The sequence below is a fragment of the Salminus brasiliensis genome, chromosome 18, assembly GCF_030463535.1.
Source record: "Salminus brasiliensis chromosome 18, fSalBra1.hap2, whole genome shotgun sequence".
In the NCBI taxonomy this organism is placed as follows: domain Eukaryota; kingdom Metazoa; phylum Chordata; class Actinopteri; order Characiformes; family Bryconidae; genus Salminus; species Salminus brasiliensis.
In genome coordinates, this window is record NC_132895.1 from 27,283,628 (window position 1) to 27,299,760 (window position 16,133).

Sequence of the window (16,133 nt, forward strand, 5' to 3'; positions counted from 1 at the left end):
TTAGTGCACTAAAATCCCATTTTCATGTAAGACTGGCCTAATAAGTAATATGCTTATACTGTATAAACACTGCCTTCTAGAAATATCTTTTCTACCTCTTTAACATGTTTTGAACAAAGGGATGGCATTAATATAATTTCTAATGTACGCCTGTCCAACTGTGTGTGTTTGTGTAGATAAAATGTATCAAACGTTTCAGATTAGCATTAAACTGTAATGTACAAATCTCAGTTTCTGTCTAAAACAAATGTCCACTTCTGAATCATATTTTAAACAAGGGGACAGCACTAATATCACGGTTTAATGTAGGTTTTAATGAGTGTGTTTGTGTAGTTATTAGTTGGAGTCTTGTTTTTGTGCTTCACACACACTAAAAAGACGTTTCTGCAAATGCTTCCCGCCTTAAAGTGCAACAATTACTGTAAAGTATAAACATCACCTTCTGTCATAAATTACTTGTCCACGTCTCCAACTTGTTATATACAAAGGGACTGTACTAATAAGCTTTTAAGGTAAGACTGGCCAAATTAATGGGAGTGGCATTTCTGCACGGTAATGCGGCTCAAACACTTACTATTATTGTAATGTTTAAACCTTACAAACTCTCAGAAATGACCTTTCTACTGTTCTAGTGTTTTAGTTACACGGGGGTGTCTTGTTTTGGTGTTTATATTTTTTGTGGCTTCTTACTTTCCTAAGAAATGCCTTTTGTAGATCAACAAGGTGTTTTGAAGGGAATTACAACAATATGACGTAATGAAAGCCTCAAAAACGTATTTACTTAGTTACATAGTTTTAAGAAGATGTGCTGTTTTGTTTGTAGCACACTGGCTTGCTGCCTCCAGCAAAGAGGTTCAACCGCTTTCCATCATTCTTAAACTGCCAAAAGCAATATTTTAATGTATAAACCTCACCTACTTTTAAAAATTACTTTTCAATTTTTACAACATGTTTGGAAAAATGGTGCTGCACTACTATGATGTTGTAATAAAAAGTGGTGAATCTACTGAAAAGGCGTTTCTACATAAGGCAAAGTGATTCCAATGGTTTCCATCAGCGTTTAACTGCAAGGAGCAGTACTGTGATGTGTAAATCTCACCTCTCCAACATGTTTTGAACAAGGAAACTTATATATGGCACTATATAATGAAAACCTGTGGAAAAGGGTTCTGTTGTTTACCTAATTTTGAAAGTTTTGTCCTGGTGCTTCTATCACTGTGAAAATGGTTTGTAAATGGTATGTAATGATGGTAAAGTTGATTAAACATTTTATATTAGCATTTAACTGCATCAGGTGAACTACCTACTCTCAGAAATATCTCTTCCAAATAATATGTTTGGATCAAGTGCCCTAGCACTAGGTTGATGTTTTAATGATGGTCTGACCAAATTTCTGTTTCCTTATTTCTGATTGAGGAAGTGTTTTTTGTACTTCAAAAAAATCAGTTGGATCAATTGGTGCTTGTTAAACATTCTTTTTTCGTTTCAAAAATGCAAATAAAAAACAGAGGGTTATTTGATTTTCGTTTTTATTATCCAAATACAAGAAAAATGGAAAATGGTCTCAGGCAACTCACTGTAGCACATTTGCAGTTAGAGGTGCCAAATGCCATAGTTAGTTGCTAAGCAATATGAATAACACAATGTTGCACAAGGTTAATGATGAGTAAAATAGAACATTCAAATATTCAATTCAAGTCAATTCAATTTTATTTATTTAGAGCTTTTTACAACAAATGTTGTCACAAAGCAGTTTTACAGAGATCAGTGAGGTGAGGATGAATCAATGCGAGGCCCCAGAGCAGGACAACGGGCAGCAGGGTAGTGGAGACCCAGGTGAGGCAGAACCAGGATGGAACAGTTGGAACCGGCATTTCAATACTTTTTATGTCTTTCAAGTAAAAGACATAAAGAAAACAGAAGAGAGGGAAAAACACAAGGGGTCAGGAGGAGTGCAGAAAAATGGTATGGGGGTGGTGGTAATATAGCGTGATGGGATCCAAAAAATGCAGCTAATAAATGGACTTATATCAGCAGCAAACAGACAGCAGGGGTCAACACAGCACATAGGGAGAGAAAAGAAAGGAGAAATGTGTTTTGGTTTTAATAGACTGATGTACGACCTGTAAAAGAAGTAGATTAGAGGGACAGCAGTACTGATCAGGAACCTGTGAACAGAAAGCAGTACAATCCAAACATGTTAGTATTCATACAAGCTATGTATTAAGAATATTCATTATTTAAGTAAACACATTGGTGACAATCTGTTAGATAGGATCTAAAATCAGTGAGAGATGATCTATTAATTCCTACGGTATTTTCAAGCCTGTCAAGCAGAATTGCATGATCTATGGTGTCAACGGTAAACAAGTAGGTCATTTGTGAGTTAGTAACGCTATTTCTGTGCTATGGTTGGGTCTAAACCCAGACTGAAAGACCTCATAAATGCTACAGTTGTGGAGGTAGGTGCACAGCTGCTGATGAGCTAATGATGCTAACCATTTCCTTGTCAGTAACTGGATGGAAGTACTCTAAGTGTGCATTTAAAACTGGTTCACCATTCATCAACATTACATGCAGTGGTTAGGGACTGGCTATGAATTCTTTTGTCAAATGTTTTCAATTTGATTAATAAAAAGGTCATGAAATCATTACTGCTAATGTCAGCAGGAATCGCTGAGTTAGTTTGTGACTGTATTAAAAAGATTGGGTTGGGTTGTTTTTGTTATTGTCTATTAGTAATGAAATATATGATGATTTGGGTTAAGGCTCTTTTAAGGCTTTAATTAAGGCTTTTTTTGTATTCTGCATAACTATGATGCCATTCAAGCCGTCGATTCTAATTTTGTATGTCGCCACTGACGTTCATAGCTAAGAGTAATCTGTTTAAGAGTATGCTTATGGTCATCATACAAAGATGCCAGCTTTTTCTCCGTAATTTGTGAAATCTCGGACTCGGCGCTAATGTCGATTCTAACCATGGCTGTAAAAAATGGTTTGCAGGGTTTATCTGATAACTTATATGTGAGTGATACTGGTAAACTAGTATTTCCCAAACCTTACAAGAAATGGAAGAATAAATAGAACACAAGAGAGGAACATTTAGCCATAACATGACAGGATCCCTGCATGAAGAATGTCAAATAAACTTTCTTGGCATAGTCTTCTTCCACCATAAGTAATTTCTGCAAGTCTGGTAAATGAAAACAAAATATTGACATTAATGCTGATGATTCATAACAGTAGTATACTGGTAGGAAAGTAATTTTATAGTAAACTATAAAACAATGTGGTTTGTCGAAATAATAATAATAATAATAATAATAATAATAATAAAACAATGGCAAACAACATTTTATCATTAACATGGTGGTAACATATTAACAATCGAAAATAGTAGCAGTACTCCTTAGTTACTCAGTAGTACTTAGTAGTCCTTAGTTGGAGGTGTTTTAATTATGTATTGTATGTTTGTACATATTGTGTATTAGTATTTTCTAAACTATTTTGTACATCATGCAAGTGCTTACCAACATCATCTATGGCATTAACATCTCTAACTGCAAATTCAAGCCATTTTCAAGCCACCTCCTTAAACTTCTAGTTTCGGGAAAATGACATGACAGATAGTTATTCTGGTTTTTTTCTTATTTAATGTGTGTTTGTAACAAAAGAAAATACCTTTTTTTTGTTACAAAAAAAATTTACGAAACGAAAATCAAGCAACCCACCGTTTCCTTGGCGTTGTCTACTTGCACCAGGTCCCATTTAATGTAGATATGTCAATCCATAACCAGCCGCGCTGGTCTGACCTACTGACCTACCTAGAAGTGCCCTCACCTGACAGCTTTGACCACCTACTAGACCGCTCAAAATACCACTGACTTTGCCAGTTGACACTGGCATATAACGATCGCTAGATGGCGCTTCTTTCACATGTCAATTTCGTGTAGATAGTCAAGATCATTTAAATGTTTTGAATTATGACAGATTGGCAAAATCCTGACGTAAATTCTGTGACATGTCAGGTAACGAAGTACAAGCTGTAGACCGTACTAACTAAGTGCAATGTCTGTAACTTAAGCAGTACATAAAAAAATAACCACAATGTTAAAAACCCAGAACTAACTTAAGTAAATGTAAGCATATTGCTTTTCGTGCCTTAAATTGCTAAAGGCGCGTTTTCTGTTTTGTTTTTTGAAGGGAGAAATGAAATATAATTCGCTTTTAAAACAAAAAAGGGCTGGTTTCTCAGTTTCTCTCTTATATTTGGATTCTGAAATTAAATTCAGTTACACATACTGTAATAAGTGTATCATTCGTTCTTTTCGTATTTAATTGCGAAAGCAAAAAATACTATAATTTTATTATTTCGTTATTAGACTATCTACTACTATAAGGCGTTATAAGGAGCGTAAATGGATTTTCATTTACCTGTTGTTCGCTTCTTCTCCAATATCTCAATCTAATAAAAGACTGTAACAGTTTAAAATATTGCATGGAACAGTATATACAATCTTTGTCTAGTTCATTGTTTTCAAACAGGCCTTATTAATTAGTTAAAATAAAAATATATGATGAATTCCAAACAAAATCCTAACTTTGAGAAAATACATAAACAAAAGAAAATTTAACGTATACTATACAAGTACAATACATAACTCAGTTTTCGTGTTTTCTCGCATTCTCTATTCAGTTTAAGAATTATACTCTGAAAATATACACGAAACGTATATGGCTGATACATCATCATAACAGCAATATTTAGATATAACATGACATTTAACTATCTAGACAAAACTACAGTATCTGAAAGTTCCTGCCGATTATCTCGGTTGTCATATCGTCTTCCTCGACAGCAACGTGTTTAGTTCCATTGAACAAAATGAAACTCTCCATCTTCGACTCCATCCAAAACCACAAAACTCCAAGTATAGGTCAATAAGGCTAAGCTAAGGCAGTAACTTTTGGGTCACACAAATTAAAAAAGTTAAAATCTAAATCAAGTTTGGACTATTTTTCATTGGAGCATAAAAGCAAAATCGCAAAACACAATTTAATTTCATTCAAATTTATTATATAATGCTTTTCACAACGAATGTTGTCACAAAGCAGCTTTACAGAGGAGTCATTTGAGCAAGCTAATGGCAACAGTGGCAAGGGAAAATCCCTCGGATCGAGAGGCAGAAAACTTGAGAGGAACCAAGACTTAAAAGAGAAAACTATCCTCCTTTGGTCGACGCCGGATAATAACAAAGAAAAGCAAACCAGGAATAAAAACAACAAAAAAACAAAACTGAATTAAGAGAAAAACGGGAAATATGCTGTCAAGTCATACACGAAGAAAACGTAAGTGAAATGATGAGGTCCATGCAGATAAACAGTGAGGATGAATCAACCATCATCCTCAGTGGGTAGGAGGGCAGTACATGGTCAGGTTTGGCGGTACCAGGATGGAACAGTTGGAACTGGGTATCTCAATACACGTTAAAGAGACGGAAAGAAACAGAAAAGAGGGAAAATACAAGAGTTTAGGAGGAGCACAGAAAATTTTAATGGGGGGAATACAGCGGACAGGGGAGGCAAGGGCAGCCGACCACTCGCATCAGCAGACAGCAGAGGGCAGCTCAGCACAGAGGGGAGAGAAAAGAAAGGAGAAAAAAGTGTTTAGGAGTTTGAAGAATAGACTGATGTACGGCCTATAAAGAAAGTAAACTACAGAGATTTCAGTACAGTGAACAGAGCAGTACAGCAGTACAGTCTAAATGTGTCAGTATTCATACAAGCTACATCATAACAGGATAACAGTGCAGTGCATTAATGGATTTTTTCAAAATGTTCTAATCTAGATTTAAACACAGAGTAACTGAGTAACTAACAGAAGGCCAGTGTACTGTGAACGAAATGTACATGATGGGTTATTGGGTTTAAGAAGTTCCCAAGATATTTGACGTTTAGTCAGAAGGAGTATTTTATAATCAATGCAGAATTTAACTGGTAACCAGTACAGGGACGAGAGAATAGGACTAATATGGTAAAACTTTCGAGCTCTGGTGGGTACTAGTTGGAGGTTTTTAATGATTTGCATGAACCTCCAACCAGAAGGGCATTGCAGTAATACAATCTTGACTTTATGAATGCATGCACCAGCTTCTCAGTGTCATGTAAGGAGAGTATATTACGCAGTTTGGCAATATTACGTAGATGGAAGGCGGCCATTTTAACTATGTAACAGATCAAACGAGAGGATGGAGTCAAAAACAAGTCCTAGGTTTTTAGTGTTGCTGGGAATGACAGCAATATTTTCATTTTTGGATTAAATGTTTCTTCAAGTCAACTTTAAGTGGGAAAGATGTGGTGTATATGCTGCACAGTTTCTAAAACACAAGGTTACTAAAGCAGAGCACACCCCACATGTGAGTGTGAAGTGAAGCAACAAGTAGTTAGAGCAGCTTACCATGGTGTGTTTATTCTTTGTGTCGCTCTGCTTAAAAACATTGTTTTAACATCACCCATTCTTCCACCTGGAGCAAAGAAAGCAGCCGCAGATAGTCCTAGATAATTATTCTAAATAGTTGATTTTCAGCCCAACATCTCAACAGGTTTACATGAACTTGTAAATGTGGCCATGGCCTGCAAGAGTGAAGCTCTACTGTAACTTTTACTTTACTGTAAACAAAACTCTTGTCCTGGAAACCATTAAAGCATTTAACCCTTTTTCATTCCAGTTCAAAATGTGCAAACAAAGCTGAGGATGATAAAAATTGGACATTTGAGGAATGTATCGATTACTTTTAATATCTTGCCAGTGTTTAGCTAAGGGACACTCATAGTCCTAAAGCACTTTAATGCATTTTGAATGTGTTTGTGTGTTTTTTTGTATAATAACCAACATTGTTCAGATACTCTCTAACATACCATAACATGTATATGATTATTATTTCATAATTACAAAGCCTTACAATGAGATACGGCCATCAAGGTTCAATTCCCAGTTTAAGGCTGCTTTTGTGAGCAGTAAGAAACTCATTGTAATGTTCACTGGTGTATATATAAAGGATTGCACACTGACTGTAGAAAACAGGGTGAGTCTTTTAACACTGATCAACCACAGGTCTAGCGCCTATGCTTGCTGGTTGCAGTATGATGTGTATCTCTACCCATCCCCATATATTTCAGTCCCAAAACATTGTTTTATTTTACCCCAGAAACTTTTTTTTTTATTTTACCTCAAGAATTACATATTACAACTTATTTTATGAACAGTATGATCATTAGGAATCAAAGCTAACAGCTGGATGTGTTGCAGAGTACTTTACTGTTCAAGTAAAGTAAAATGTCACATTTTGTCACGCCCGCGCCGCCGTGCCCGCCCCAGGGGCGGTCTCGGGCCGCGCGGCTCACAGGCGATCAAGAACTCCCCCTTCAAAGTCTAGTTCTTAGTTTTCCCAAGCTCGGCTTGGAAGTTTATGTTTCCGAGTAGCGGTATTGGCTCAGCCCCGGCAGCTAACACAGCCCTAGGTGTGTTCTTTTGGTTGGCCCAGTATTGTTTGTCACGGTTGTTGTTTCTGTTCCTCCTTATCCCTGGTAATCATTGCTGCATTTCTGTTTTGTTTATGGTTTATTGTGATCAATAAACTCTCTCGCCTTGGTCCATTCCCTGCGAGTGTTCACCCATTCTTGTCAGACCGTGTGGATCATGACACATTTAATGATGCACAACATTGTGATATTTTGACAAAATGCACTAGTACCAGCTGATTTTACCCTTTGAAATCTCAGTACTGGAACAGAATGTTTGTTACATACATAGTGAACACAATAAATCTGTCATGTAAATGCATATTACATTAATTAAGCCCAGCAGTAATATAATATTTCCTGTACTTTTAAACTGAACTAATTAATTTGACTTGTTAACATACAAATGTAGTAACAACAGAGAAAGTACAAGTTACTTAACATCAACATTTCCAGTGTGCATCCTGTAGCAGCAAGGGTAAATCAATAGTCCAAGTACATTTGGTAACCTTAACAGTCCAAATGCACACTTACAGTTGCAAGTGCACAATACATGATCTTGTAAACAAGTGTGTGTTAGACTTTTTGTTTTTTTACCCATTAAGTGGGAGTGTAACATTACCCATAAAGGTGTCAGCATTCTTGGAGGCAACATAACTTTTTAGGCCAAGCTACATTACATTTGTTATTTATCCCAAGCAACATGCAGTACTGAGCAGATATACATTCAACAGTGTATGTGTGCTTCATCTGATTGACTGAATCCATGACCCTAGTTAGGAGTTGTTAGTTTGTTGACACTCTCTACCAATGGAGCAACATGAGCACAACATAAAATTACCATAATTATCCTTGCTACATTTGCTGTGAAAAACACGTGGAATGACTAGGGTAAATGAGGGGCTAAAACAGGTCTAAAATGCTAAAATGTTGAACAGTGTTATGGCTAAAAATGTCCCTTGACACCCAAGACAAAATAAGCCACAACACTGTTCACTAATTTACTTCGTTGCAAATTCCCAACGATGTCACTGGGTGATTAAAGATAATTACAATCTTTACAATCTCAATTACTGCTTTATCACTACAATGAGATGGACACTTCACTTCATTCATCCACCGCAGCGGATGAGCAGGACATCTGAACCTTCTCTTCCTGACAGGGCCTTTATAAAAAAAAAAAAAATAAAATAAAATAAAAAAAACACCCATGTGACCTTGGCGTCCACTCGTTGGTCAGTTCCCAGGGATCTCCTTGTTCTCTACTGCAAAGGTAGCTGCACCCCATGCTGTGGGACCTGTGAAAAGGCAAATGGAAATGACACGCAAGAGTTGACTCTTGTGCACGCAGTTTCACATACTCAAACAGATTTCTTAGTAATATGGCCCAGTTTCTTAGTAATATGGCATTAAAATCAACAACGTTTTAATAAAACTGCAAGTAAAAGAAAGTGAAACTAAAGTTGCACTTTTAAACACACTTTCACCTACAATGGAAAATAAGACGCTTTTGCTTGATGTGAATTTGTTGTACCTTAAAAATTAATGTTCTTTAAAAGATTACTGTCTTTGACACGGTCATGACGGGTTAGGTCAGACACAGAGGGATGAACACTCGCAGAGATGGACCAATGCAAGTAAATTTATTTATAGAATGAGACAAACAAAAGGGGGCAAGTAAGACAAAAAAAGGGCAGCAACTACAGGGCATAACGTGAGTAGTGATCAACATAAACAGAACATGGCAAACAAGGCGAAAATAAAACCTGAGACCGGGGGTTTAGTTGGGGAACCAGCTACTAGCCAAGAGCTGCTAGGCAGACCCAACCTGGAACTGTCGCGTCGCCTAGCTGGAATGAGAGCTGTGGGTCGAGCAGAAGCTGACCTAACGCTATCCAGAACTCGGAAGGTAACTCTGACCACCTCGAGGTTCTTGGACAGTGACCATGAACTCCAATGCGTTTAGTTTAATTTTTAGCATCAAGTCTATTGTGGACACCCCTTAAATACCCCCAGCCTCAGGTGAAACGCATCAACTAAACAAGACGTGAACACTTGAACATGAACCAAACAGATGATGTAAATGAATATGAACAAAACACTGAACCCATACACTGAATCGTGCATGAACAGAAACAAAACAAAAGTCCCCATGTGAGCCTGTGGGCGGCAGCTCAGCATCGCCCCGGGAGAGGCTGACAGACACACAATTACAGGAATATTTTAATTCAAATATAACATTCTATTGGTATTATGTACAAATTTTAACATTTTACCAACAACAATGATTTTACATTGAAAACAATGTTTTAATGACTAATTGCTTTTCCATTCATTCCCCCTCCAAAATCAAATCTAATGAAAAATTATTTGTATAGTGCTTTTTATAATTGTCGTTGTCACAAAGCAGCTATACAGAATCAGTCATCAGTAAGACTAGCAATCAACATAAAAAGACATGAAAACCTAAGAGCCCCAGTGAGCAAGCCAAAGGTGACAGTGGCAAGAAAAAACTCCCTCATCGCTGGAGAAGGAACCATTTGGAGAAATCAAGACTCACAAGGGCGATCCATTCTCCTCTCGTCAGAACTATCCATAAATCATTGATGAAAGTCACTGTATCCCCGCATATGATTAGATGATTAGTAATGAGACCACGATTAAAGGTGGTAATAATAGTGACAGATGAAAATCTTAACATAGTCATTAGGCAGGTAGTTGTGGCAGGAGGGTGGGCAACTGGACTGAAATAAGAGGGGGAGGGGGAGGGGAGCCTGGTGGTCAGTCTGGTGGGTGGCAGCTGGTCTGACGCAGGTAACAACAGGTCAGGTCAGATGAGTGGGCGGTCAATTATCGGAGAAGGTAAAGAGATAGAATTAGCTCTGAATGGATTCATGGAGAGCAGTTTTGAGCAGTATCAGTTTATGAAGAGCAGAGCATGTTGGGCAGCATCATAGTGTTGCTAACAACTCTGGAAGGTCTGAATAAAACAGCCTAATATAAATGAGAAAGGCAAACGGGAGGGAAAGCACTGGCTGGTGAAGTAGATGGACATCTCCACCGACCACAAAGTGATCAGTGATCTCGTGCAAGCAGCAGGACGACAGCGCCAGCATCTTATTATACTACAATCCCCTGTGTCCATGAATTTACAACCTTTATCTGAAGGAAACATTAATTACCGAAAGCTAAGCTAAACAGATATGTTTTCAGCCTAGACTTGAAGATTGACACTGGTAGGTGGCAGCTGGTCTGACACAGGTAGAGGGGACCCGAGGAAATGAGATCCAGGTGTACTCGAGAGCAAGCCTGTGTAGGGCTTATATGTCAACGAGACTTATACAGAATTTTACGGGAAGCCAATGCAGTGCTGATAGAACTAGGCTCATATGAAGTTAAAAAAAATTGTAAGGACCCTGGCTGCAGCATTTTTATCTAGTTGAGTATAGTGCATTGAGCGAGTGAAAAAGGCATGTACTCATTTTTCTGCGTAATTAATTGATAAGGTATTTTCTGTACTGGTAATACTATCTATGTGCTGATCAAATAATAGATCTAAATCAATTTGAATGGCAAGATTTTTAGTTGCTGAATCAGGTATTACAGAGAAATCAGTGGTCTATTGTATCAAAGGCTCCACTGAGGTTAAGTAACACCAATAGGAATATGCAGCCTTGATTGGAGGCAAGGAGATAATGATTTGTGTTCTTAACTAGAGCTATCTCAGTGCTATGATGTGGCATGTTGGACACAGCTTTTTCTTCTATATAAATGGAAGGTTTGAAATGGGTCTAAATAGACCTATTAGACCTGTAGGTCTAAATAGATTTGGTTTCTTGGTCAATGTTTTAATAGCTGCTAGTTTAATAGCTTTGGGTATGTGCCCCACATATGTTTACTTTTGTTAAAAGAGGTTTGATAAAAGCTGTACATACATTTACCCTCTAATTTCCATACTGTTTGTTTCTGATCATTTTATAATTTCATTTACTAATATTTTGGCTTTTATTACAGCACTCAGTCTTTTTCCTTTAATCTTATTCCGGTGAAGCCATTCTTTTGTTGATTTAGATGTGTGCTTTGGGTCATTGTCGTGCTTCATCTTCAGCTTTCTAACATAAGGCCAGAGGTTTTGTGCCAACACTGACTGGTATTTGGAACTGGTTATAATTCCGTCCACCCTGACTAAGGCCCCAGTTTCAGCTGAAGAAAAACAGCCCCAAAGAATGATGCTGCCACCACCATGCTTCACTGTAGCTATGGTGTTCTTTTGGTGAGGAGTAGTGTTTTTGCGCCAAATATACCTTTTGAAATTATGTCCATATGTTCATCATAACACATTTTCCCACATGTGTTTGGTATGTCTTTTTACTAAATTAAGCCAGGCTTGGATGTTTTTTTTTTTTTTTTTAAAGATAAGGCTTCCGTCTTGCCACCCTACCCCATAGCCCAGACATATGAAGAAGACGGGAAATTGTTGTCACATGTACTGCACAGCCAGCACTTGCCAGAAATTATTGCAGCTCCTTCAGTGTTGCTGTTGGCCTCTTGGCAGCCTCCCAGACCAGTTTTCTTCTTGTCAAATTTGGACGGACGTCCTGTTCTTGGTAATGTCACTGTTGTGCCATGTTTTCTCCACTTTAATGATGACAGTCTTCACTGTGTTCTATGGTATATTTAATGACTTGGAAATTTATTTGTAGCCTTCACCTGACTGATATCTTTGAATAATGGGATCCCTCTGATGCGCTGGCAGCACTTTGCAGACCATGGCTTGTGCTGGAAGATGTGGCTACAAAAATATCAGGACAAGCCTACTATAACAGCTGAACTTTATTTGGGGTTGATCAGAGACACTTTAATTGGTAACAGGTGTGTGCTGACTCCAATTGAACATGAGTTTGAATGTAATTGGTTAAATCTGAACACAGCCACACCCCCAGTTATAAAAGGGTGTGCACACTTATGCAACCCCATTATCTCAGTTGTTTATTTTTTACAAAGCTTTCACAGATTCTGATTCACTAACAGCAGTGCGCTTGATTAGCTGCCTAAAAAAGTTTGAAAAGGAGGGAGTAGAAGTATAAAGTATTAAGCATACTTAAACATAAAGACTCAAATAAAGTAGAGATACTTAAAAAAAATTACTTAACCAACCATATGCTGAAATGATGAAATTAGATGCTTCCTGTTAATCTGTGCAACTTGTAGCTCTTCCATTCGCACATACACCCCCCTAATAATCACGTCTGTATCCAGGTTCAACTGTACTTTCAGCATTTTACACAGTGGTTTCAAAACATAATTTCTCCAGTTCGGGACATAAAACGTAGCTGCAGCACCCTCCACAATTATTGGCACCCCTGGTTGAGATATGTTAATAGCCTTAAAATAAATTAAGTTGTTATTGCAAAAGCATAATCTCACACTGAAAATGGTAGAAAAATGTAACCTTTATCTTGCCACCGCACACAGTGAAGAGGATGGTAAGAGAGGTAAAAAGTTCTCCAAAGCTCACTGTTAGAGAACTGCATCAAAGAGTAGCATTTGGGGGAAAAAAGTCTCCATAACAACCATCAGGCTACATGTACGGAAAAAGTATTTTCTCTTACAAGCATAAATGTAAACGCCTGGAGTTCGCTAAGTGGTACAGAGACTTCAACTGGGGTGGTCTTTGGTCAGATGAAACCAAGATGGAGCTTTTTGGCAACAAACACTCTAAGTGGGTCTGGCAAAACACAAAAGATGAGTATGGGGAAGAGCACCTCGTGCCCACTGTGAAGTATAAGGGAGGATCAGTGATGCTGTGGGCCTGTTTCTCTTCCAAAGGCCCCGGGGTGCATGGCATCATGAACTACCAGGATTTTTAATCACAATCTGTTGACCTCTGCTTGGAAGCTGAAGATGGGTCGTCACAGGGTCTTTCAACAAGATAATGACCCTAAACATGTGGCCAAATCTACACAAAAATGGTTCTCCAGACACAAAATCAAGCTCCTACCATGGCCATCTCAGTCCCCAGACATCACCCCGATTGAAAACCTGTGGGTGAGCTGAAAAGGAGAGTGCTTGGGAGAGGACCCATTATGGGACGATTCAGAGGAATTGTCAAAGATCAGTTTCTCTGTATTCTCACATCTTGTGAAATGTTATAGGAGAAGATTAAGTGCTCTCTTGTTGGCAAAAGGGGGTGGTACAAAGTAACATCATAGTGATTTTTTCCTAAATTTGTATTTTAAAGATAAACATATATTAAGAATTAATTTAGGTAATAGGACAGAATGGTGAGATTGACCTCCTCAGTCATATTTACAAAATGATCAACCATACAGAACAAAAAATAAGGGAACTTACTTTTGGTCTTCCCATGGCCTTCAGAAGATCCAACTGATGCAACTTACTGTTGAACATGTGACTTGTGGAATGTTCCAATTTTTTTTAGATGGGCTAATGTGTTACAGTAACAGGACAGAGTGAAAACCTAGGGACATAACTAAAATGTGTATTTTAACTTAAATATTATAGATTTTTTATTAAAATTAAATTTCATCGTAAAGTGTATGTATGTGTTAGAGGGGGGACAGCTAACAAATGCTATTTTTCTATAGTGTTCTAGGTAGTTTTTAATGATATACATTTGCAATTAGGTCACTGTACAAGACACTGCTTAAAAATAAATTGTATTTTAATAATTTTTTTGTGCACATTTATACATGTAATTTCATAGGGATGGAAATGACACTCAATAGTCTCACAATGATCCTGAGGATCTCATCCCGGTACCTAATGGCAGTCAGGGTACCACATGGAAGGCTGTGTGGCCCTCCAAAGAAATGCCTCCCCACACCATTACTGACCCACTTCCAAACAGGTCATGCTGGAGGAAGTTGCAGGCAGCAGTACTTTCTCCACAGTGTTTCCAAACTTTGTCACGTCTGTCACATATGCTCAGTGTGAACCTGTTCTCATCCGTTAAGAGCACAGGGCGCCAATGGTGAATCTGCCAATCTTGGTGTTCTCTGGCAAATGCCAATCTCCCTGCATGGTTTTGGGCTGTAAGCACAAGATCCACTTGTGGACGTCCGACACTCATACCAGATTGTTTCTGAAAGTTTGAGCAGAAACATGGATTTTAGTGGCCTGCTGTAGGTCATTTTGCAGGGCTCTGACTCTGCTCCTTCTGTTTCTCTTTGCACAAAGGAGGAGGTAGCGGTCCTGCTGCTGGGTTATTGCCCTCTTTTGGCCCCCTCCACATCTTGTGTACTGGCATGTCTCCTGCTTCATTCTCTGGACAGACACAGCCACAGCTGCACTACCTGAGCAACTTCTGTGGATTGTAGACACCACCTCATGCTACCTCTAGGGTTGAGAGCACTGACAAAATGCAAAAGTAACCAAAACATCGGCCAGAAAGGGTGAGAAGAGAGAAATGGTCTGTGGCCACCACCTGCAGAACCACGCCTCTCGTTTCTACCTGTTGTCTGTTGCATTTGCACAACAGCAGGTGAAATTGATTCACAATCAGTGTTGCTTCCTACCTGGACAGGTTGAATTTGACAGAAATGTGATTGACTTGGAGTTACATTGTGTTAAGCGGTCCCTTTATTTTTTTGAGCAGTGTATGTAATTTGATGTAATGATGCCAATGTAAGATAAAATGATTAAACAATGATGATTTTTTTTGACAGGGGAGCCCCCAGCTTTTCTTCCCAACCTGCTTTTATGACTTCAGTTAATTGCAGACTGTACGTTTGTAATAGAAATGAGTATGTCTGCTCTTATGTTATGTCTGCTCCAAGTAACCAGATTGCAGTTTGTTTGTTTGAGATTGCAGTTTTATAGTTAGTAATACATTTATGTGCATAATGTCTTATTTGGAGATATCTAAAAGTGGTATTTTATCACCCATTTTTCCATAATGGCTAAAAAGAAGCAAAGGGTAGTCTTTGAAGTAGATACAATATCTGAGCTAGGAAAACCATTTTAAATGGCATTTACTCTGCCCAACAATGATAATGCCAATGTTCACCAGAACTGAACCTTATTTTTTAATGTTTCCAGTAGTAGGAGAACATTCATAAACTATGGCAAATGTTGGTGATGAGTAGGAATTAATTTATCTAGGCATTAACTCACTTTTTCCCTGAATTAATCATATATTCGGAGAATTAAACAAATAAACCATTTAGATTGAGTATTGCTAGAAGAGATAATGTGGGACATTTTAAATACAAAAGTATACTGCCAGCATACAAGATTTTGTTTGCGGTATAAACTGTATTATAATCGTAGATGTCAGATCAATTAGTCTCGGCCCAAGGCTCAAAAGCCATCGCAAATAACCCAGTCTGATTACTCTGAAGTGTTTGAAGTGAGGGTCGCATTACTAAGTATTTTAAAGGTGGGGCTTCTGTATAGCAGTTTGAGCCACCAAATGAATACCTTAACTAGTTTAAATTTCCTCAGAGCTGTAAATAGATAAGACCATTCCAATTCAGCGTCAAGTGATACCACAGCAAGTTCTTCCTTGGGTGTCCTTGGTAAATACAGTTGTGCTCAAAAGTTCACATACCCTGGCAGAATTTTTGCTTTCTTGGCCTTTTTTCAGAGAA